This window comes from Capsicum annuum, chromosome 2, assembly GCF_002878395.1.
Source record: "Capsicum annuum cultivar UCD-10X-F1 chromosome 2, UCD10Xv1.1, whole genome shotgun sequence".
Taxonomy (NCBI): Eukaryota; Viridiplantae; Streptophyta; class Magnoliopsida; order Solanales; family Solanaceae; genus Capsicum; species Capsicum annuum.
The window spans coordinates 56,536,206-56,560,903 of NC_061112.1; the positions used below are offsets into that span (position 1 = coordinate 56,536,206).

Genomic DNA, 24,698 nt, shown 5'->3' on the forward strand with positions numbered 1-24,698 from the left:
AGCTAAGATCATTGGTTAGGGTTATGGAAACCTTGTAGCATATTATTTATTTCTATGGGTTTTGAATTCATCATGCATTGATTTACTTATATCATACTTTCTTCATTATGTTTTAATTCTCGTGGTTGCAAACATAGAGAATGTGCCATTGAAACATAGCTTGTTTGATAGAAAGGTTAATGTTTATTAAAGAAAGTAGTGACAAGAGAATAGGGTTTCCAACCTCTATTTCACACGTTAATGCCTTAACAGGATTTACAGTTTGGAGAGTTCGTATAATTGAGTAAACACTTTTGAATCGACAGAACTAAAGTGAATTAATCCTTGATGGTTGAGAAACACTTGGATTGAGAATTACAATACGTTTCTCTATAAGTGCATGCATGTATGAATTCTTAACACCCATAGTTAGAAGATATTAAAAACTACAAAGTGGACATAACCCTAGCTTATTCTTCTCTATATTCAACTATTATTACACATATTGCTTCATTGTTACACTGAAATTACTATTTCATACTTAAATAAAAAAAACATTTTATTCTAGAACCCTTGATCAACAGTCTAATAACATCCACAATACTTAGTGAACATAGTATTCCCTGTGGGATTCGACACCCAACCCAGTTGGATTCTATATTTGAAAACGACCTCTTACACTCTTGTAAGAGAGTTGTAATTTGGGTGTATCTGGAGATGAGAGGCGAATGTGAAATATCAATACTTTTAATATTATTTTACTTATTCCGTAAATCCAAAGTGAGGCACTACCCCTACTTTTTAGAAATAAGGCTCGCTCTGCGGTCTGATCCGGGCAAAAGACATTTTTAGGTAGAGTTTTTGGATGAGGAAACATATCTGTTAAAAGATAATGTAAGTGTCTTAAGATGAGCTCAATGAGAACACAAATCTCATGTAGATCAGAAGGGTAAAAGCTCATTTTATTGTGATTTCCAGCATGAATACAAACCGTGAAAGCGTTTCCTAACGATCCTTAAGACCTTCGAAATTCGAAGCTAGAGGTGTTAGAAAAGTTACCACACGGATAACTGGCTTGTGGTAGCCCAGCATTCACAGTGACGTTGCTTTTTTATTCTTCGATGTTGGCTCTTCCTATCATTGTGAAGCAGAATTCACCATGTGTTTGATTGTTCACCCACCAATAGGGAACGTGAGTTGTGTTTAGACTGTCATGAGATAGGTTAGTCTTACCCTACTAATGACAGTGTCGCAATAGTAATTCAACCTAGACAGTCGTCATGCTTGATAGAAAAGTAAGTGGCGTGAAGAAACTGTGTGATGGATTATGACTGAACGCACCATTGTCAAAATCCGGGCTAGAAGAGATGCATGTGCCCGCCGTCCGCTAGCCGAGCCACAGTAAGGGCCTCGGCCCTCAAGGGCACATGTCGTTGGCTAAGACATTGCAGTGAAAGTGTTGCAGTGGCCTTCTTAAAGTACGATTTCCATCGAGCGGCTGGTAAAATCCTCTGCAGATAACTTAGGTATGCGATGGGGTATTGTAAGTGGCAGAGTGGCCTTGCAGCTATGATCCACTGAGGTTTAGCTCTTTGTTGCTCCAGTTCATCCCTCCTCCTCCAATCCAATTATTTTTTCATCTATCTCCAAAGGAGGTTTGTGCATCTGTAATTGGAAAATCCCACTAAGTGTGGTGACTTCACCTCACCCTCGAGCACGCCGTGGCATAGCCTCACCTGAGTTCGCCACTTATTTTTCAAGTGTTGCATGCATTTTATTGTAAATGGTAAGTATGATATCAAGTTGCCTTTCATAAAAAACTATGGTGTCACAATTAGAGGTTTTCCACAATGCGAAGTGCGTCTCAAGAGCCCAGTGATGCATTGAAAGGACAACATCGGTGCGTGAAGGCATGTCCTAATTAGATGTTTAGGTGACCGTCAGGTGCAATACTAGAGACATGTCCAATTACCTGGCCTCGACGTCCGGCAAAATTGATAGCATAAAAAACAAGTGTCGTCATGTACCATGAAGAAAAATGCCGAAGGAACTATAGTGGCCTACCAAGCTAGTGTCTTTGTCGAGTTGGTTGCACCAAGGCACCCCAACACCGTGCACCATGGAGCCTAGAAAACAAGGTAACATGGCACCACGGCACCATGGCACCGAAGGACCATGGCACCGCGCACCATGGCACCTAGGCATCGCGCACCATGGCACCACGCACCATGGCACCGCACACCATGGCCCCAAGGCACCGCGCACCATGGTACCAAGGCACCTTGGCACTGTGCACCATGAACCAAGGCACCACACACTATGGCACCTATGCATCCTATGCTAGGAACTATGTGCTTAGCACCCGTGTGCCCGTCCACCTGCCTCGAGTGCATCAAGGCACCATGACACCATGGCCACGGTGAAGTCACCGTGCAAAAATCAATAGAGCGTAAACTTAGATTCGATCAATCGAATATACTCATAACATTCTTCCATTATCATCCTCACCGTTGCATAATCCTTTCGTTAAATCCACGCTCTAAGTGTTTTTTAACGATATTTCGATATTACCTCATATGTTGGGGCAGTTTTCATAATGTTCCCAAGTTTTTTTAAAAAATTTTATTTAATCCTTAAATATTTAAATTTAAATATCGAATATGCACTCAATTATTTGTTTAAGGTCCTTCTAATATGCATGTTTTGGGGTTGTTACTTATCTATTTCATTCTACACAATTTTCCTAATGTCCCCCACGTTATTTTTATATTTTTTAATTATTTTATTATATATCCTTAAATTTTGATATTTTATATCGTTACATTATACGTATACATATTCACTCAGTTATTGGTTTAAGGTTACTTCATTCCAACATGCAAGTTTTGGGGTTGTTACTTATCTATTGCATTATGGGCGATTTTACTAACTCCCCCACGTTATTTTTATATTTTTTAAAAATTTTTATTCAATATCCTTAAATTTTAATATTTTATATCGTTATGTTATAAGTATAAATATGCACTCAATTATTGGTTTAAGGTTACTTCATGCGTTGGGAATATTTTTCTAATATTTTTATATTTTAAAAATATTTTTCATATTTTTTATTTATTTTTATTTATTTTTTAAATTATCATAAATAATAGTTTAAAAATTATATTTTATTAATGAAAATTTTCATTTACAAATTACGTGACTCTTTTGTGAGTGCATTGGCTCAGTCTTACGTCAAAACGTGCAGTTTTGGTCAGTACATGTCTGGTGTGATTCTCTAGCAAAATCATGTCTTCTCCTGTCACTTGAGTTTTTTTGAAGCATATATAAGGTAGGTAGAGGTCTTGAAGGCACTTAAAGGTAACTATCGCTAGTTGACATAGGAGCTCACTAGGCAAGTCGGCATGCAGTGTGGGCACATAGCAGCATGCATGGCTATTCCGTGCGATCCACTGGTGCCCACGAAACAACATCGAGCGTGCTTCATTGTGCTCTTGTGTCTGCTATCGGTGGCGTAGTCCAAGATGGGGATGTTGGTGTTTAATTTTGGATGAGGCGGTGCTTTTGTGCATGCGGCGAGTTCAGGATGCTGCTCTCACGGAAAGATCCAGGAGTTGAATGCATGGGTCTGAGTTGAATCCGCATAGAGCACCTACAGCCGACGTAGGCGGCACCCGTGCACTTGCCTCGGTGCACCTTTATCTCCACTACTCCCCCAAGGGTGGGCTATCATATCAAGCAGGGTTGCTTTAGCCTTGCAACATCTGCATGGGCAGTAGCACATGACATCTATTTCTTGGAGTTAGGGCCGATGCTGGGCGTACATCGACAGAGCCTTTGGACGTACAATGCGTTAGCTGTGTTCGGCATGTGTGGTTAGGCTGGATCCCTGCTGGAGCAGTGACGTCCTGACCTGCCTGATCTCATTCATGGGACAAGCACAATTTAGGATTGCTCGAAGTTGGTTTTCTATGTTGCATACCTAATGCCCAGGAATTATCAACTTTTATCGATCGTCTTTCTCCCCTCGTATTTTGTGTGTGGGGTAAACCGAAAGGCCATCCCCGTGTCCCATGCCTTTATTATTTCATCATACGATGTCGTGGTCTATGAGTGGTGGTCGGGATTCCCGAATGTGGCAAACGTAGTGGGCATGGGGTCTTCAGTAGCTCCTATCTGCCCTATACGATGCTCCTTTCAAATGATGGTCACGCTCGCCTTGAACCAGTTCGCGCCTATTCGGGCAGGCCAGGCTTATACGATGCCAGCGTCAATGAGGAATGATACCTGGTTTATCCTGCCAGTAGTCATATTCTTGACAGAAAGATTAATCAATGCATGTGTAAGTATGAACAAATTCAGACTGTGAAACCGCGAATGGCTCATTAAATCAGTTATAGTTTATTTGATGCTATATACTACTCGAATAAGCATAGTGATTATAGTACTAATACGTGCAACAAACACTGACTTCTGGAAGGGATTCATTTATTAGATAAAAGTTCAACGCGGGCTCTACTCGTTGCAGTGATGATTCATGAAAACTCGATGGATCGCACGACCATCGTACCGGTGATAAATCATTCATATTTCTACCATATCAACTTTCTATAGTAGGATAGTGGTATACCATGGTAGTGATGGATGATGGAGAATTAGGGTTCGATTCCAAAGAGAGAGACTGAGAAACGGCTACCACATCCAAGGAAGGCAGCAGGCGCGCAAATTACCCAATCCTGACATGGGGACGTAGTGACAATAAATAATAATACCGGGCTCAATAAGTATGGTAATTGGAATGAGTACAATCTAAATCCCTTAATGAGGATCCATTGGAGGGCAAGTTTTGTGCTAGCAGCCGCGGTAATTCCATCTCCAATAGTGTATATTGAAGTTGTTGCAATTAAAAAGCTTGTAGTTGGACTTTGGGATGGGCCGGCCGGTCCACCTATGGTGTGCACCGGTCATCTCATCCCTTCTATAAGAGTGCGCACCTGGCCTTAACTGGCCGGGTTATGCCTCCAGCGTTGTTACTTTGAAGAAATTATAGTGCTCAAACCAAGCCTACGCTCTGTATACATTAGCATAGGATAACTTTATAGGATTTCGGTCCTATTGTGTTGTCCTTTGGGATCAGAGTAATGATTAATAGGGGCAGTAAGGGGTATTCTATTTCATAGTCAGAGGTCAAATTCTTGGATTTATGAAAGATGAACAACTGCAAAAAAACATTTTCCAAGGATGTTTTCATTAATCAAGAATGAAAGTTGAGGTCTCGAAAATAATCTGATACTGGGGGCTCGAAGATGATAAGATACCATCCTAGTCTCAACCATAAATGATGTCGACCAGGGATCGGCAGATGTTGCTCTTTGGACTCCACCAACACCTTATAAGAAATCAAAGTTTTTGGGTTCCGTGGGGGTATGGTCGCAAGGCAGAAAATTAAAGGAATTGACAGAAGGGCACCACCAGAAGCGGAGCCTGCTGCTTAATTTGACTCAACACAGGGAAAGTTACCAGGTCCAGACATACTAAGGATTGATAGACTGAGATCTCTTTCTTGATTCTATGTGTGGTGGTGCATGGTCGTTCTTAGTTGGTGGAGCGATTTGTCTGGTTAATTATCATAATGAACGAGAGCTTAGCCTGCTAACTAGCTAACTGGAGGTATCTTTTTTTGGCTATCTTCTTAGAGGGATTACAGCCTTTTAGGCCGCGGAAGTTTGAGGCAAAAACAGGTCTGTGATGACCTTTGATGTTTTGGGCCGCACGCGCGCTACACTGATGTATTCAACGAGTTTATAGCCTTAGCCGATAGTCCTGGATAATCTTTGAAATTTCATTATGATAGGGATAGATCATTGCAATTGTTGGTTTCATTCAGGAATTCCTAGTAAGCGCAACTCATCAGCTCACGTTGACTATGTCCCTGCCTTTTGTACATACCGCCTGTCACTTCTATCTATTGAATGATTCTATGAAATGTTTGGATCGCGGTGACATGGGCAGTTCGCTTCTCGCAATGTTATGAGAAGTCTATTAAACCTTATCATTTAGAGGAAGGAGAAGTTGTAACAACATTCCTGTAGGTGAACCTGTGAAAAGATCATTGTCGAAACTTGCACAGCAGAACGACCCAAGAACATGTTTAACCACTTGGAAGTCCACGCACACTGGGTGCTTCAGCCCTCAGCAAGAGCACCACTCCCTTGTCCCCTGCGTGCATGCCCCTCATGTGCATCGGGCAATTAACAAACCTAGTCATAGAAAGCACCAAGGAAAACTTAAATAGATAGCCTGCCCCTCGTGCCCCATCCACGGCGTGCGTCGGGGGGACCTATTTTTCTTTTGTAAATAAAAATTACACTCGACAATGGATATCTCGGCTCTCGCATCATTAAGAACGTAGCAAAATATGATACATGGTGTGAATTGTTGAATCCCATAAACCATCGAGTTTTTGAACAAAATTTGCACCCAAACCCATTAGGCTGAGGGCACGTCTTCCTACGCATCACGTATCATGTTGCCCCCTAGCATCGATCCTCAATCACAGTGCGTGCTATAATCACGTGGTGAATACTAGCTTCTTGTGCACCTCGAGATCATGGTTGGAAAAATCATGGGTCCACATTAACGGATGTCGTAGCAAGTGGTGGTTGTAACTTAACTCTCTTTGGTGTTGTGGCTACAGCCCATCGTGTATCCAGACTCCTAGATCCTATCGCGCTTAAGCACTCTGACCGCGACCCTAGGTCAGGCGAGATTACCACTGAGTTTAAGCATATCATTAAGTGGAAGAAAAGAAACTTACAAGGATTCTCTTAGTAACAACGAGCGAACCAGGAACATCCCAGCCTTAGAATCGGGCATCTCCGTCATTCGAATTATAGTCTTGAGAAGCAACCTCAGTGGTGCACGGGGCCCAAGTCCACTGGAAGAGGGCGCCAGAGAGGGTAAGATCCCCATTGTGCCTGGATGCTATCACACCATGAGGTGCTATTTACGAGTTAGGTTGTTTTGGAATGCAGCCCAAATCAGGCGATAAATTCCGTCTAAAGCTAAATACGGGCGAAGGACTGATAGAGAATAAGTACCGCAAGGGAAAGATGAAAAGGACTTTTAAAAGGGATACAAAGAGTGCTTTAAATTTTCAGGAGAGAAGCAGACGGGGGCTTTCGAGGCACCCCAATTGGATGTGGAACAGTGAAGAGCTAGTCTTCTGATCGACTCGGGGAATGGACCAATGTGGATTGGAGAGGGAGGAGGGGGCGGCCAAAGCTCGGGATCTTGATACGCTCATGGAACTCCATCTCTTCGATTATGGCAGGCAGCGCATGCCTCTGATGTGCTTGGCATTTGTGCACTCCGGACGCTGGCCTGTGTGATTCCCATTCGTCCTGTCTTGTAACACAAACCAAGGAGTCTGACATGTGTGCGAGTCAATGGGCGAGTAAACCCGTAATACATAAGAAAGCTAATTGGTGGGATCCCCCTAAGGGGTGCACCGGTGACCGACCTTGATCTTCTGAGAAGGGTTCGAGTGTGAGCATACCTGTCGGGACCCAAAAGATGAAGAATTATGCCTGAGTGGGGCAAAGCCATAGGAAACTCTGGTGGAGGCCCGCAGTGATACTGATATGCAAATCATTTGTCTGATTTGGGTATAAGGGCGAAAGACTAATTGAACCGTCCAGTAGCTGGTTAACTGTCCAGTAGCTGGTTCCCTCTGAAGTTTCCTTATGATAGCTGGAGCTCGTGTGCGAGTTTTATCAGGTAAAGCCAATGATTAGAGGCCTTGGGGGCTTAACACCCTCGACCTATTCTTAAACTTCAAATAGGAAGGATGATACAGCTTCTTTATTGTGCCACGCTACAAAATCAAGAGATCCAAGTAGGCCATTTTTGGTAAGCAGAGCCGGTGATGCGGGATGAACTGGAAGCCGGGTTACGTTGCAAAACTATGTGCTAACCTAGATCCCATAAAGGGTGTTGGTCGATTAAGACAGTAGGACAGTGGTCATGGAAGTCAAAATCCTCTAAGGAGTGTGTAACAACTCACATGTTGAATTAACTAGCTCAGAAAATAGAAGGCGGTTAAGCGCACGACCTATACCCGATCATCGGGGCAATTGCCAGGCCTCGATGAGTAGGAGGTGCGGCGGTCACTGGAAATTGTCGCAAGCTTGGGAGGGGCTTCCATCGGTGCAGATCTTAGTGGTAGTAGCAAATATTCAAATGAGAACTTTGAAGTACTAAGAGAACGGCACTTGCATATGGGTTAGTCGATCCTAAGGGTTGGGGAAACCCTGACAGATAGCAAATTTTGTGCGTACTCTAAAAGGGAATTGGGTTAAAATTCCTGAACCGAGGTATGGCGGTAGACGGCATCGTTAGGAAATCCAGATACATCGACGGGAGCCTCGGGAAGAGTAATATTTTTTGTTTAACAGCCTGTCCTCCCTGAAATTGGCTCAGCAGGAGGTAACGTCCAGCAGCTGGAAAAGCACCGCACTTTGCGTGGTGTCCAATGCACTCCCAGCGGCCCTTGAAAATATAGAGAACTGAATGTCGTCCACACTCAGTCGTACTCATAACTGCATCAGGTCTCCAAGGTGAAAACGCTCTGGTCGATGGAACAATGTAGGCAAGGGATGTTGGAAAAATAGATTCATAACTTCGGGAAAAGGATTAGCTCTGAGGGATGGGAACGGGGGTCCCATTCCCGAACCCGTCAGCTGTCGGTGGACTACTCAAGCTGCTTTCGCGGCTAGGGGTGGGCATGGTGTGGTATATACCAAATACCAGGTCGAAACCAAAAAATTTTATACTGCGATATGGATGTTATGTATTAGGTATGGTATTTGGTAGAAATTTTAATTTATTTTGGTATTTGGTACGGTATTTGGTATTTATGTAATAAATATAAAAATATCATATACCGCACAAAAGTTTTTAAATAACATATAAAATCCACATATATATTATATTTCAGATTATTAAATATATTTATATATCATCCATTAGCCAATTGAACATAAAAGTAACTTTAATTAAGAAATAAATTTTTGGGGAAGCTTATTATTTAGGAGTACTATGCTTAAGTTTAGGTAATGTTGTTGAGAGTTTGCATCTCGTACTATTCAATAGTAATTGAAATGTTCTTTTGGTGTAATAGATTAAAAAAGATAGTTGTTAGTCTAATATGATTGAGACATTTTTAAAATTTAAACTAATAGTTTTTTTATATGAATATATGTAAGTAGAAATCAAATAGAGTATGGTTACCGAATTACCATACCATAAAATACCAAAATCGAATTTAAAAATACCAAACGATACCGAACTAATTTGGTATGGTAATTGTATTTTTCTTTTAGATACCAAAACCCGAAGTTACCGTACCGAATTTTAAAATATCATACTGTATCGTACCATGCCCACCCCTACCAGCAATGAGAGAGGGTCATCGCGGGCTGGCCGAGGGATGAATTGGGAACGGTTCCATCGTGGCCCTTCCTAGCGCGTTGAATAGCCAACTCAGAACTAGTACGGACAAGGGAGATCCTACAATTTAATTAAAACAAAGCATTGTGATGGTCCCAACGGATATTCACGCAATGTGATTTCTACCCAGTGCACTGAATGTCAAAGTGAAGAAATTCAACCAAGCGCGTGTAAACGACGGGAGTAACTATGACTCTCTTGAGGTAGCCAAATGCCTCATCATCTAATTAGGGACGCACATGAATGGATTAACGAGATTCCCACAGTCCCTGTATACTATCCAGCGAAACCATAGCCAAGGGAATGGGCTTGGCAGAATCAACGAGGAAAGAAGACCCTATTGAGCTTGACTCTAGTCCGAATTTGTAAAATGGACTTGAGAGGTGTAGTATAAGTGGGAGCTGAAAGTCGAAACTAAAATACCACTACTTTTAACATTATTTTACTTATTCTGAGAGTCGAAAGTGGGGCACTGCCCCTTCTTTAAGACCCAAGACTCGCTCTACAGGCCAATCCGAGTGGAAGAAACTAATAGGTGGGGAGTTTGGCAGGGGCGGGACATCTGTTAAAACATAACACAGGTGTCCTATGATGAGCTCAACAAGAATAGAAATTTAATGTGGAACAAAAGGGTAAATGCTCATTTGAATCTGATTTCCTGTATGAATACAAACTGTGAAAGCGTGGCCTAACGATCCATTAAACCTTCGGAATTCGAATCTAGAGGTGCCAGAAAAGTTACCATAGGGATAACTAGCATGTGGCAGCCAAGCATTCATAGCGCCATTACTTTTTTATCCTTTGGTGTCTGCTCTACCAATCATTGTGAAGTAAAATTCACCAAATGTTGGATTGTTCACCATTCAATAGGGAACGTGAGCTAAGATTAGACCATTATGAGACAGGCTAGTTTTATCCTACTGATGACAGTGTCGACATAGTAATTCAACCTAGTATGAGAGGAACCATTAATTCAAACATTAATTTATCGTGCGTGGTTAAAAAGCCAGTGCCGCGAAGCTACCGTGTGTTGGATTATGACTAAACGTCTCTAGGTCATAATCTGGGCTAGAAGCGATGCATGCTCCCTCCGTCCTCTTACCGACCCATAGTAGGGATCTCGACCCACAAGGGCACGTGTTGTTGGCTAAGCCATCGCAGCGGAAAGGTCGCAGTGGCCTCCTTGAAGTACAATTTCCATTCAGCGGAAGGTAGAATCATTTGCAGATATGTTAAATATGCGATGGGGTATTGTAAGTGAAAAAGTGGCCTTGCTGCCATGATCCACTGATATTCAGCTCTTTGTCGCTCCAGTTCATCCCTCCACCTCTAATCCAATCATTTCTCCATCCATCTCCAAAGGAGTTTTGTGCATCCATACTTGGACAATCCCACTAAGTGTTGTGAGTTTCCCTCACCCTTGAACATATCGTGGCATATCCATACCCGAGTTCGCCGCTTGTTTTTCAAGTGTCGCGTGTGTTTCATTCCAAATGATTAAGTATAATATCAAGTGGCCTTTCGTGCAAAATAATGGCATCACAATTAGAGGTTTTCTGCGATGCGGAGTTCTGCTTAAGAGCCCAGCGATATGTCGTGATGCCAACATTTCTGTGCTAAGGCATATTGTAATTAGATGTTTAGGTGACCGTCAAGTTCAATCCTAGAGACAGTTCTAATGACCCAGGCTCCGACGCCCGACAAAATTAGCAGTGTGAAAAATAAGTATCGTAAAGTGCCATAATGAAAAATGATGAAGGACCTATAATGGCCTACCATGGTTGTGTCTTTGTTGAGTTGGTTGCACCGTGCACCATGGCGTTATGGAACCAAGGCACCATGGCGCCAAAGTACAAAGGCACCATGGCTCCACGGCACCGTGCACTATGGCACCATGGTACTAAGGTACCACTCACCGTGGCACTACGCACCACGGTACCAAGGCACCACGGTACCAAGGCACCAAAAAGCCATGGCACCATGGTACCATGGTGCCAAGGCACCATGCCACCAAGGCACCGGGGCACCATGACACCATGCACCATGGAACCAAATTACCACGCACCATGGCACCAAGCCAACACGTACCATGGTACCAGGGCACCATGGCACCAAGGCACCGCGCACCATGGCAGCCATACATCCTAAGTTATGAACTATATGTTTGGCACCCGCATGCCCGTGTACCCGTCACGAGAGCATTAAGGCACCTTGACACCATGGGCACGGTGAAGGCATCGTTCAAAAATCAAAAGAGCGTAAACCTAGGTTCGATCATCTGAATATAATCATAATGTTCATCCATCATCATCCTCACCATTGCATAATCCTCTCGTTAAATACATGTTCTAAGTGTTTTTTAACGATATTGTAATATTACCTCATATGTTGGGGCAATTTTTGTAATGTCCCAAAGTTTTGTTAAAATTTTTTTTATTTAATCCTTAAATATTTAAATTTAAATATCGAATATCCACTCAATTATTAGTTTAAGGTCATTCTAATATGCATGTTTTGGGGTTGTTACTTATCTATTTCATTCTACGTTGTTTTCCTAATGTCACCCATGTTATTTTTATATTTTTTTTAATTTTTTTTAATATCCTTAAATTTTCATATTTTATACTGTTACGTTATATGTATACACATGCACTTAATTATTGGTTTAAGGTTACTTCATTCTAATATGCAAGTTTTGGTGTTGTTACTTATCAGTTGCATTCTGAGCGATTTTAGAAATGCCCCCACATTATTTTTATATTTTTTTTAAATTTTTTATTTAATATTCTTAAATTTTCATATTTTATATCGTTAAGTTATAAGTACAAATATGCACTCAGTTATTGGTTTAAGGTTATTTCATGCATTGGGAATATTTTTCTAATATTTTTATGTTTTAAAAATATTTTCATATTTTTTATTTATTTTTATTTATTTTTTGAATTTCATAAATAATATTTTAAAAAAAAATATTTTCTTTATGAAAATGATCATTTACAAATTATGTGACTCTTTTGTGAGTGCATTGGCTCAGTCTTATGTCAAAACGTGCATTTCTGGTATGTACATGTCTAGTATGATTCTCTGGAAAAATCATTTCTACTCTTGTCACTTGGGTTTTTTTAGGCATTTAGAAGGTGGGTAGAGGTGTTGAAGGCACTTCAAGGCGACTATCGCTAGTTGGCATAGGCGCTCACTGGGAATATCGGCGTGCAGTATGGGCATATAGCATCATGCATGGCTAGTCCATGTGAGCCACTGGTACCCGTAAAAAAACGTCGAGCGCACTTCATTGTGCGCTCGTGTCTGCTCACAGTGCCGTCGAGCACGATGGGGCTGTTGGCGCTTGATTCCAGATAAGGCGGTGTTTTTGAGCGTGCGGTGAGTTCTTAATGTAGCTCTTCAGGTAAGCTCGAGGCGCTGTACGTATGAGGCCGAGTCGAATCCACATAGAGCATCGACAGATGATGAAGGCAGTTCCCATGCACTATTCTCGGTGGCATTCATCTCATCGTCTCCCTAAGGTTGGGCTATCGTGTCAATTTGGACTTGTTTTATCCTTGCAACATCCGCATAAGCAGCAGCGCATGACATCTATTGCTGGGCGTTGGGGCCGGTGTTGGGCATACATCGATGGATCATTTGGATTCATGATGCATGAGTTGTGTTTGGCATATGCGGTTAGGTTGGATACCTCCTAGAGCAGCGAATTCCTGAACCGCCTGCCATCTCAATCATGGGGAAAGCACAATTTAGGCTTGCTCGTAGTCGTTTTCCTGTGCTGCATACCTAATGCCCAGGCATTATCAAGTTTTATCGATTGCATTTTGCCTATCGTATGTTATGTGCGGGGTGAACCGAAAGGCCTTCCTTGTATCCCACGCCTTCTTCGCTTTTGGGTTTTGGAGAAAGTATGGTCATAAGGCTGAAACTTAAAGGATATGATGGAAGGGCACCACCAGGTGTGGAGCCTAAGGCTTAATTTAACTCAACTTGGGGAAACTTACCAGTCCAGACATAGTAAGGATTGACAGACTACGAACTCTTTCTTGATTCTATGGGTAGTGCTGCATGGCCGTTCTTAGTTGGTGGAGTGATTTGTCTGGTTAATTTCATTAATGAACGAGACCTCAGCGTGATAACTAGCTATGTGGAAGTATTCCTTCGTGACCTACTTCTTAGAGGTACTACAGCTTTTTAGGCCGCGGAAGTTTGTGGGAATAACAGGTTTGTCATGCCCTTAGATAATCTGGGCCGCACGCGCGCTACACTCATGTATTCAATGAGTATATAGCCTTGGCCAACGGCCCAAGTAATCTTTGATATTTCATTATGATGGGGATAGATCATTGCAATTGTTGTTCTTCAACGATGAATTCCGAGTAAGTGCGACTTATCAGCTCGCGTTGACAACGTCCCTGTCCTTTGTACAGATTGCCCGTCGCTCCTACCGATTGAATGATCTGGTGAAATGTTCGGAATGGGGCAACATAAGGGGTTCACTGCCTGCGATATTGTGAGAAGTCCATTGAACCTTATCATTTAGAGGAAGGAGAAGTCGTAACAAGGTTTCTATAGGTGAACCTGTAGAAGGATAATTATCAAAACCTGCATAGCAGAATGACGCGTGAAAGTGTTTAACAACTGGGGAGTCCGTGCGGGCAGAGTGCTTTGACCCTTTGCATGAGCACCACCCCCCATCCCCGGTGCATACTACTTGTGTGTGCGTTGGGCGACTAACAAACCCAGGCATGGAAAACGCGAAGGAATACTTAAATTGATAGCCTTCCCCTTTCGCCCCATCTGTGGTGCATGTTAGGGGGACCTGTGCTTATTTTGTAAACTTAAATGACTTTCAGCAATGGATATCTCGACTCTCGTATCAATGAAAAATGTAGCGAAATTCAATATTTGGTGTAAATTGTAGTATCCGATGAACCATCGAGTCTTTGAACGCAAGTTGTGCCCAAAGCCATTAGGCTGAGGGCACGTCTTCCTGGGCGTCACCTATTGCATTACCTTTCTTGTATCGTGCCTCAATCATGAGGTGTGTTTTCATTACAGGGAAGATACTTGCCTCTCGTGCGCCTTGATCTCACGTCTATCCTAACTGTATGTCTACATCGATAGAAGTCATGGCAAGTTATGGTTTTAACTCAACTCTCTTTCTTGTCGCGGCTACAGCCCATCGTATATCTGGACTCCAGGACCCAATCGCGCTTAGGCGCTCCAACCACGACTCTAGGTCAGGCGGGATTACCCGTTGGGTTTAAGTATATCAATAAGTGAAGGAAAAGAAACTTACAAAGATTCTATTAGTAACGTCGAGAAAATCGGGAACAATCCATCCTTAGAGTCAGGCGGCTCCATCATCCAAATTATAGTCTGGAGAATCATCTTTAGAGGTAGACCGGGCCCAAGTCCCTTGGAAGGGGGCGCTAGACAGGATGAGAGCCCCATTGTGCCCGGACCCTGTCACACCATGAGGTGTTGTCTATGAGTTGAGTTATTTGGGAATACATCCAAATCGGGCGGAGAACAAAGCATTATGATGGTCCCAACGAATGTTCACATAATGTGATTTCATCCCGGTGCTCTGAATGTCAAAGTGAAGAAATTCAACCAAGCACGGGTAAACGGCGGGAGAAACTATGACTCTCTTAAGGTAGATAAATAACTCGTTATCTAATTAGTGATACGCATGAATGGATTAATGAGATTCCCACCGTCCCTGTCTACTATCCGACGAAACACAGCCAAGGGAACGGGCTTGGCAGAATCCACGGGGAAAGAAGATCATGTTGAGCTTGACTCTAGTTCGACTTTGTGAAATGACTTAAGAGGTGTAGTATAAGTAGGAGCTGATCTTTGGTGTATTTATATGCCTAAGCACCATAACGTACCCATATTTTAGCTAAGTTTTGAGAACAAAAGTGCCTAGTTTCTTATATTTACTCTACTTTGATGTAATTGAGCTAACGTATGTGATTAGTATGATTTCAGGTGTTAATGAGGTAAATCAATACATGATGAGACTGTGGATTGCGGATGACAAATCACAAAAGAGGAAAAGTTGCTTGTTGGATCAAATGTTATGTTTAGAAACTACGTTCAAGACTAATGTGTCCGTTATAATTAGTTTGGGGACTTAGAAGGAAATTATGAGAGGAGATTATTAAAAGACTTGATGCTGAATTTTTATTTCATTATTCCTTATTTTGTATTAGTTTTTGAAGAAGAGAAGGGCGGCTTAGCTTGAGAGGAAGGAGAAAAACATTTTTCTCTTGTTTTCACTATTAGCACATCAAGATCATCTTCTAGCTTGGTATGATGAATATTTCTATGATAATTTACGTTTTGTTCATGAGTAGCTAAGTTCATTGATATACTGATCTGAAGTTTTCCATAGCAAACCATCCTCAAACTTATGGCCAAACTGAGAGGATAAATCACTTGCTAGAAGAATACATAAGGCACTATGTGACAGCAAGCCAACTGAATTGGGTACAATTTTTGGATACAGCGCAGTTTTGCTACAATCTGCACAGGTCATCGATAATAGAAAAGAGGTCGTTTGAACTTGCCTTAGGCATGATGCCTATGACACCATTGGAGGTGGTGACGCTAAAGGTTGAACCCAAGTATCCTACTGCATATAGATATGCAAAATAAAAGCATGAGATGCTTATTGAAGCCCAAGACAGCTTTAGGAAGGCTCAGAAATGCATGAAGAAGTATGTTGATCAGCATGGACGTGTGGTAGAGTTCATCGTAGGAGAAAGTACTTCTAAATCTCACTCCACATATTTGGAAATAGATTTTGAGCAAGCAGAGGCATAGGGGACTGATCCCAAGGTACGAGGCCCGTTCGATGTTATCGAAAGGGTTGGAGAAGTTGCTTATCAGTTGGACTTGACATAAAGGTTAAAGATTTACCCTACCTTTCATGTTAGTTTTCTGAAAAGGTACAATGAAGATGTTGAAGACCCAGGCCGAAACAAAAAAAAGGGCTCCTCCTTTGATTGTGAAAGAGTATAAATCCAAAAGGGAGAAGATACTTGATCACCGGATTGTGTGGAATAGCAAAAATGTACCAAGACAGACTTTTTAATTCACTGGAAAGGTTCAAGTGAAGAAAACACTGTTTGGGAGAAGGCTCAGAATTTGTGGAAGTTCTATAAGCAAATTGAGGACTACCTCAAAACAACCTCGACGAGGGCATCAAGTTCATCTGGTGAGGGTGCTTTGTTAGACCTCCATTCTAAGGTATTATGGATGACACGGCCATGTCAAGGTGTACATTGGCCTTGAAATGTGCCAATACAAGCAATGTGAGGATCAAGGAAGTTGGAGTGATAGCAAGGCTGCCTTGGGAACATGAGACATGACAGGCACATGGCACTTAAGTGGGCATGCGTGTACGCAGAAACATGAGCATGGCATAGCACTGGAATGACATCAACACTGGCATGGTACAGGAATGGACACAAACATGGTCACTAGCATGATCAAGGCGGAGTCACAGCATAGGCATTGGCATCACCTACGTAGTGATACGGATAAGACAGCTTCATGGCAAAAGCAATGGTATGGCGCAGGCGCAGTAAACAAAATGGAATTGGCATGGCATGGTGCAGGTAAGGCGATATCTGATCAGGTGTTGGAGAAGCTAAAAATTGGCTAAGTGTTTAGCATTGATAAATTGACTAAGTGGGCAAGACTACCCATATGCTAGTCACATAGGGTAGTTACTAAGTTTGAATTTTGAATGTTGTAAGAATGTGTTATGTTCAGATTGTATTTTAAATACTTAGGTGAGGCTGTTATTTCATGGGATAAGCATGCAACATTGTCCAATGACAGACTTCCAGGTATCGTTGGTTATAACTGCCATAACTGCCTTGTCCAGTATTTATATGTTGTTGCTGGAGATTATAAAAGGGTAGAAAACAATGAGTGAGAGTGTTGTATGTCTTTGTCCAATTTTATGTGACATTTCCTTTGTAATTCTAAGAGAAATATAAAGGTTGGGAATGTGGTTCCGATATATTGTTGAATGCTTTACATTTCCGCAAAGATAGTCTATTATACTTAGATTGTGAAGTATATGTTGTGGTTGAAGTTGTGCAGTGTGTACGCGACTGCCAAGCATTGGTGTTGCGAAAAAGAGAATGCCCCTATCTCACCTACCATGGTGGTCTATTTGTCGAGTTAGTTGCACCAAGGCACCATGGAACCATGCATCATGGCGCCATGGAACCAAGGCATCATGGAACTATGGCACCACGGCACCACGCACCATGGAACCATGGCGCCAAGGCACCATGGCACCATGGCACCAAGCACCAAGGCACCGTGCACCATGGCACCCTGGCACCACGCACTATGGCACCGCGCACCATGGCACCAAGGCAACGCGCACCATGGAACCAAGGCAGCGCGAACTATGGCACCCCTACATCCTAAGTTAGGAGTTGTATGGTTTATAGCCGTGTGCCCATGCACCCACCGCGAGAGCATTAAGGCACCAAGATACCATGGGCACAGTGAAGGTACCGTACAAAAAATCAAAAGAGCATTAACCTAGGTTTGATCATCCGAATATATTCATAACGTTCATCCATCATCATCATCCTCACTGTTGCATACTTGTTTCGTTAAATATACGCTCTAAGTATTTTTTTAACGATATTTCAATATTACCTCATATGTTTGGGCAGTTTTCGTAATGTCGCCAAGTTTTTATTTATTTTTTATTTAATCCTTAAATATTTTAATTTATATATCGAATAAGCACTTAATTATTGGGTTAAGGTCATTCTAATATGCATTTTTAGGGGTTGTTACTTATCTATTTCATTCTAGGCAATTTTCCTAATGTCCCCCATGTTATTTATATTTTAAATTTTTTTATTGAATATCCATAAATTTTGATATTTTATATCTTTACGTTATATGTATACATATGCACTCAATTATTGGTTTAAGGTTACTTTATTCTAATATGCTTGTTTTGGGGTTGTTACTTATCTGTTGCATTCTGGGCAATTTTACTAATCCCCCATGTTATTTTTATATTTTTAAAAATTTTTAGTTTAATATCCTTAAATTTTGATATTTTATATCATTATGTTATACTTATAAATATGCACTCAATTATTGATTTAAGGTTACTTCTTGTGTTGGAAATATTTTCCTAATGTTTTTATATCTTAAAAATATTTTTATATTTTTATTTTATTTTTATTTATTTTTGAATTTTCATAAATAGTATTTGAAAACAAAATCTTAATGAAAATTATCATTTTCAAATTACGTGACTCTTTTGTGAGTGCATTGGCTCAGTCTTACGTCAAAACATGCAGTTCTAGTCCGTACATGTCTAGTATGATTCTCTGGTAAAATCATGTGTACTCCTGTCACTTGAGTTTTTTTAAGCATATATAAAGAGGGTAGAGGTGTTGAATGAACTTCAAGGTGACTGTCGCTAGTTGGCATAGGCGCTCACTGGGCATGTCGGCATACAGTGTGGGCACATGACATCATACATGACTAGTCCATGCGAGCCAACGGTGTCCATGAAAAAAAGTTGACCACATTTCATTGTGAGTTCGCGTCTGCTATCGGTGGCGTCGACCCCGATGGGGCTATTGGCGCTTGATTTCAGACAAGGCGGTGCTTTTGTGCATGTGGTGAGTTTTGGATGCTGCTCTCGGGGCAAGCTCTAGGCGTTGCACGCATGGTGCCAACATAAATCTGCATAGAGCATCGGCGGCTGACGTAGGCGGCGCCCGTGTACTAGCCTCTACGCCTTCATCTCCTCTACTCCCCCAAGGGTGGGCTATCATGTCAAGCGGGACTTGTTTTAACCTTGCATCTGCATGGGCAGTAAATCATAGAATTTACTGTAGCGCATTGGGGCCGGTGCTGGGCGTACATCAATGGAGCATTTCGATGCACGGCGCTTGAGTTATGTTCAGCATGTGCGATTTGGTTGGATCCCTGCTGGAGCAGTGATGTCCTGACCCGCCTATAATCTCAGTCATGGGGTATGCACAATTTAGGCTTGCTAGAAGTCAGTTTCCTGTGTTTCATACCTAATGCCCAACCATTATCAAGTTTCATCGATCATCTTTCGCCCCTCGTATTCCATGCGTGGAGTGAACTTAAAGGTCACCCCCATATCCCAAGCCTTCCTTGCTTCATCGTGTGATATCATAGTCCATGGGTGGTGGTCGGGATTCTCGGATGTGGTAGACAGAGTGGGCATGGGGTCTTCATCGGCTTTTATCTGCCCTATACGATGCTCCTTACAAAGGACGATCGCGTTCGCCTTGAACCCATCCGTGCCCTTTTGGTCAGGCTGGGCTCATACGATGCCGACGTCAATGAGAAATGCTACCTGGATGATCCTGCTAGTAGTCATATGCTTATCTCACAGATTACACCATGCATATGTAAGTATGAACAAATTAAGACTATAAAACTGCGAATGGATTATTAAATCAGTTATAGTTTGTCTGATGGTATCTATTACTCAGATAATCGTAGTAATTCTAGAGCTAATACGTGCAAAAAAACCCGACTTCTGAAAGGGATGCATTTATCAGATAAAAGGTCGATGTGGGCTCTGTTCATTGCTGCGATGATTCATGATAACTCGATGGATTGTACGGCCATCGTGTCGGTGATGAATTATTCAAATTTCTACCCTATCAACTTTCAATGGTAGGATACTGGCCTACCATGGTGGTGACGGGTGATGGAGAATTAGGGTTTGATTTTAGAGAAGGAGCCTGAGAATCGACTACAACATCTAAGGAAGGTAGCAGGTGCGCAAATTACCCATTCCTGATGCGTAGAGGTAGTGACAATAAATAACAATATCAGGCTCAATGAGTATGGTAATTCAAATGAGTACAATATAAATCCCTTAATGAGGATCCATTCGAGGGAAATTCTGGTGCCAGCAGCCACTGTAATTCCAACTCCAATAGAGTATATTTAAGTTGCTGCAATTAAAAATCTCATAGTTGGACTTTGGAATGGGCTGGCCAGTCCGCCTTTGGTGAGCATCGATTGTCTCATCCCTTCTGTCGGTAATGCACTCCTGGCCTTAACTGGTCTGGTCATGCCTTCGACACTGTTACTTTGAATAAATTAGAGTTCTCAAAGCAAGCCTACGCTCTGTATACATTAGTATGGGATAACATTATAGGATTTCGATCCTATTACGTTAGCCTTAGGGATCGTAGTAATGATTAACAGGGACAATCAGGGGCATTCGTATTTCATAGTCAGAGGTGAAATTCTTGGATTTATGAAAGACGAAAAACTGCAAACGCATTTGCCAAGGATGTTTTCATTAATCAAGAATGAAAATTAGGACCAAAAAGCTCTTTTATAATCAAGTTAAAAATGCTTAACGAGGGCTACGGTGGTCAAATCGACGGTCCGTCGCAGGTTTGACGGTCCGTTGGATCATCCATCGCACATTGATCCAAAAAAAAAACACTTCCTTGGTTGCGACAGTCTCAGCGACGTCCGTCACAAACTCGATGGTCCATCAGATCGTTCGTCGCACATTGGCCAGGACGAGGCCACACTACCTCAGTGCGACGGTCCCAGCGACAGTCCATCATAGACTTGATGGTCTATCATCCTGGACATTGTACTTGGGCATCACTACCTTTGTTGCGACGGGATGAGCGATGGTTCGTCAGCCCGGCCGTCACACCTGGGCAGTTTTGACTGCTTTCTGTAAAACGGTCATAACTTCCTCGTCTAATGCCATATTTTGATGAAATTGGTATCGATGGAAATATTATTCAATGATCTATATGACAATAAATCGATATTAGGGAAATTCTATAAAGTTAAAAATATTTCTCACTTGGGAAGACGCTTCTCAACCTTTTTGGGCCGGATTTATGCTTTACTTGACATGCTCTATGGCTCAGACTATGAGAGAAATTTGCGGGGTCTTACATTATCTCCCCCTTGGAAACATTCATCCTCGAATGTCTCTTGATAGGCTAAGAATAATGATCAACTAAACTTACTCAAGGATCAAGAACATCTGAAACATGACTATCCAATTGGAACCACAGATACTCTGAGTTCTCATACTGGCCATGCATACCTTACGCATGGAATACTCGACTGAAGCTACTCATAGGCTGAATTCTCATAATATACATACATATCTAATGCATGGATACATAACTGGGCTGATCTCATGAATGCATGACTAAACACACTGAAAAACTGAACTCTTTCTACTGAACGTGCATATCTAATGCATGAATGTCTAACTGAACTGACTCTCGAAAGCATGACTGGCTATGCAATTATCACTAATGTTAACTTCATAAGGAGAGTCTGAACATGCAAATGAATGAATCTAAGAACATGAGAGCAACGTAATATCATTGGGTATCTCCCCCTTGGGACTCTATGTCCCTCTATAAACACCTTGCTGAAATACTGGGGCGGTGCACAGGGCACCTATGAACTGGGTCATGATTGACCGCCTGAAATTTGAAACTAATGCAGGACTCATGCTGACATATAAGCTCAAAATGGGAGCAAAGAATCTAGCAATGTTTATCACAAAGATGAAGGACTCATAACATAACCGTGTTTATATCAGGGAATCTTTCCTGATCATGGAGAGCTTGAAATGCATAGAGACTGTTCTGAAGCTGACCACTATTGGTACCGGAAGAGGCACTCTACTAAAGAAACTCTCTATCCTACTGAGCTAGCTCTCTATATTCTCACATCCTGTGGCCTGGTTTACCACACCTAAAGCCCACATTACTGCCGGCTCTACACACACCTAGGTGGCTCTTGCCACACCCTTCACAAAGCGGATTGGTATGAACACCACTAGCACTACTCAGGGCTTTGGAGCCTAGTGCCCTATCATAACTGACATCCTCAAACTTTAGTGCAAGTACACTAGCTGAGGATAGAGTTAGGACAGAAATTCTCAGACTATGTTGAGAACGACTACCACCTAGGGACCCTGCCTAAGAGAAATCATGACTACCTGTCCTGGCTCTCTTACTCACTCTCTCTTTTTCTTTTGTCTTATCTGCCTCAATCTGTTATGCATGCATCATTATTCTAGCAAGGTCCATATCTCTATGAAGAATATTAGTTCTACACTCTATCAAGACTAACCAAAATATACCAATCACAAATTTACTCAAACTCACTCTAGGGTCAGCTATCAAGTCAGGAGCATACTTAGCTAACTGGTTAATCTTAAGACAATATTATTTCACTGTCATACAGCCTTGCCTTAGGTTTATAAACTCTTCTACCTTAGCCTCTCTTTTCTCTAATGGGGAAAACTTGTCTAAGAAGGCACCCTGAAACTCTTGCCAAGTCACGGGAGTTGCATCCTCCTCTCTACCATTCTTTCACATCACTACCCAATCATGAGCAATATCCTTCAGCCTATAGGATGCTTACTCTAATCTGTCTGAAAAAGCCACTAAACTGTCTGAGCTGTAGAGTTGATGGGACATGTCCCCAACTAACTTCGTCTTCTAAAAATAAATAAAATCTAATGCAATAATGATAAAAGGATCATCCTCGAATGAAGAGGACTCACTTTTATGTCTACTACTGTTGACTGGGACTGAGCTGCTAAGGGTACTCTGAATCTCGTGGCTCTAAACCTATGGTGTCAAATAAAACACCATAGCACAAATACGTCAGTACGAGAATATACTGAGTATGCAGATGAGGTAAGGCTAAATACAAGGGCTTATGCATGAACAATTAGTTAACTGAATAATCATGAGAGTACTGAATGAGAAAATATGCATAAGTGCACAACCCATAACTACAACCATCACGACTCTGAATACTGAAACTTGGATACTGTATTACTGTTATCTGAACTCACTACTAACACTGAGATACTGAATAATTGAATTATCTTATACCGATAAATGAGTACTAGAGTTGCGATCAGTCTTATAGAGCGAGTGAACTCGGAATCTGAAGATACTGAAGCTGATGGACTAAATAAACTCACGTTATTAACTAAATTTTGAGCTTTCAACTCTCAAATGACTGCATCAGAGACCAAACCTCTCTAACGTATAATTCTAAAATCTACTATCAATGATAAGAAAAGATCATGTCCGAATCTGACAACAAGAATACTCAACTGAATTTGAAACTGAGATCAAGCCTATCTGATGGGTGATCTCTAGATCTAATAACAAGAATACTCAACTGAATCTGAGACTAAGATCAAGCCTATCTAATGGGTGATCTCTAGATCTGATAACAAGAATACTCAACTAAATCTGAGACAGAGATCAAGCCTATCTAATGGGTGATCTTTAGATCTGATAACAAGAATACTCAACTAAATCTGAGACAGAGATCAAGCTAATTTTATGGGTGATCTCAGGATTTTATAACAAGAATACTCAATTGAATGTGATACTGTCATCAAGCCTATCTAACGGGTGATCTCTAGATCTGAAAACAAGAATACTCAACTGAATCTAAGATTGAGATCAAGCCTATCTGATGGGTGATCTCTAGATCAAATACTGAATAAATTTATATGAGACCAAGCCTATCTGATGGGTGGTCCATAAATCAACAGAACTATCTGAGTTTCTCACTAAGATAGATGACTATATCTGATAGTCTTGATTTCTGAAGATTGCTACTAAAACTGTAACTATAGGTAGTAGTCACCTAACCGACATGCCTCAAATCTCAACTAGTGGGTTTCAGCCTGTAACCCTAGTTGGAACGGTATCAATATCTTGCCACAAGTAAATACCTCTCTGGTCAAGCCTATCTGATGAGTGACCCTCCCAGGAACTCAAGCCTAAGGCATATAATAGTCAAGCCTATTTGAAGAGTGAAAAACCTTTCCTGAAGGGTGACTCCTACATCCTGTGTTGGCTACGCAGTCCTGGAGTTTAGGGATTGCTCTTAACGACTCTTCGTCTCTCACGGGGAGCCATTATCCCTACCCTCGCTAGGTGATAGCTCCTACCCCCAATTGAAAGACTCTGAACTGATTCTCAACTGAACACAAACTAAGCTAAATCTGATACTGATCATGATTCTCGAATGAACTGACTGAGTTAAGCTGAATTCACTTGGTTCCGTATCTGATGAATTACTACTGAACCTTATTATCTGACTGAACGACACTGACCTTTGAA

General features: G+C 41.7%; 1 non-coding gene and 2 pseudogenes across 1 annotated transcript; 2 read left to right on the forward strand and 1 right to left on the reverse strand.

Moving 5' to 3' along the window:
• Positions 1 to 4,794: 4,794 nt before the first annotated feature.
• LOC124896165 lies at positions 4,795 to 20,619 on the reverse strand (annotated as a pseudogene).
• On the forward strand, positions 6,726 to 10,805 carry LOC124896477 (annotated as a pseudogene).
• Positions 14,337 to 14,492, forward strand: LOC124896363. Its single transcript, XR_007052724.1, has one exon. It is a non-coding gene; the product is annotated as a 5.8S ribosomal RNA (ribosomal RNA).
• Positions 20,620 to 24,698: the final 4,079 nt, after the last annotated feature.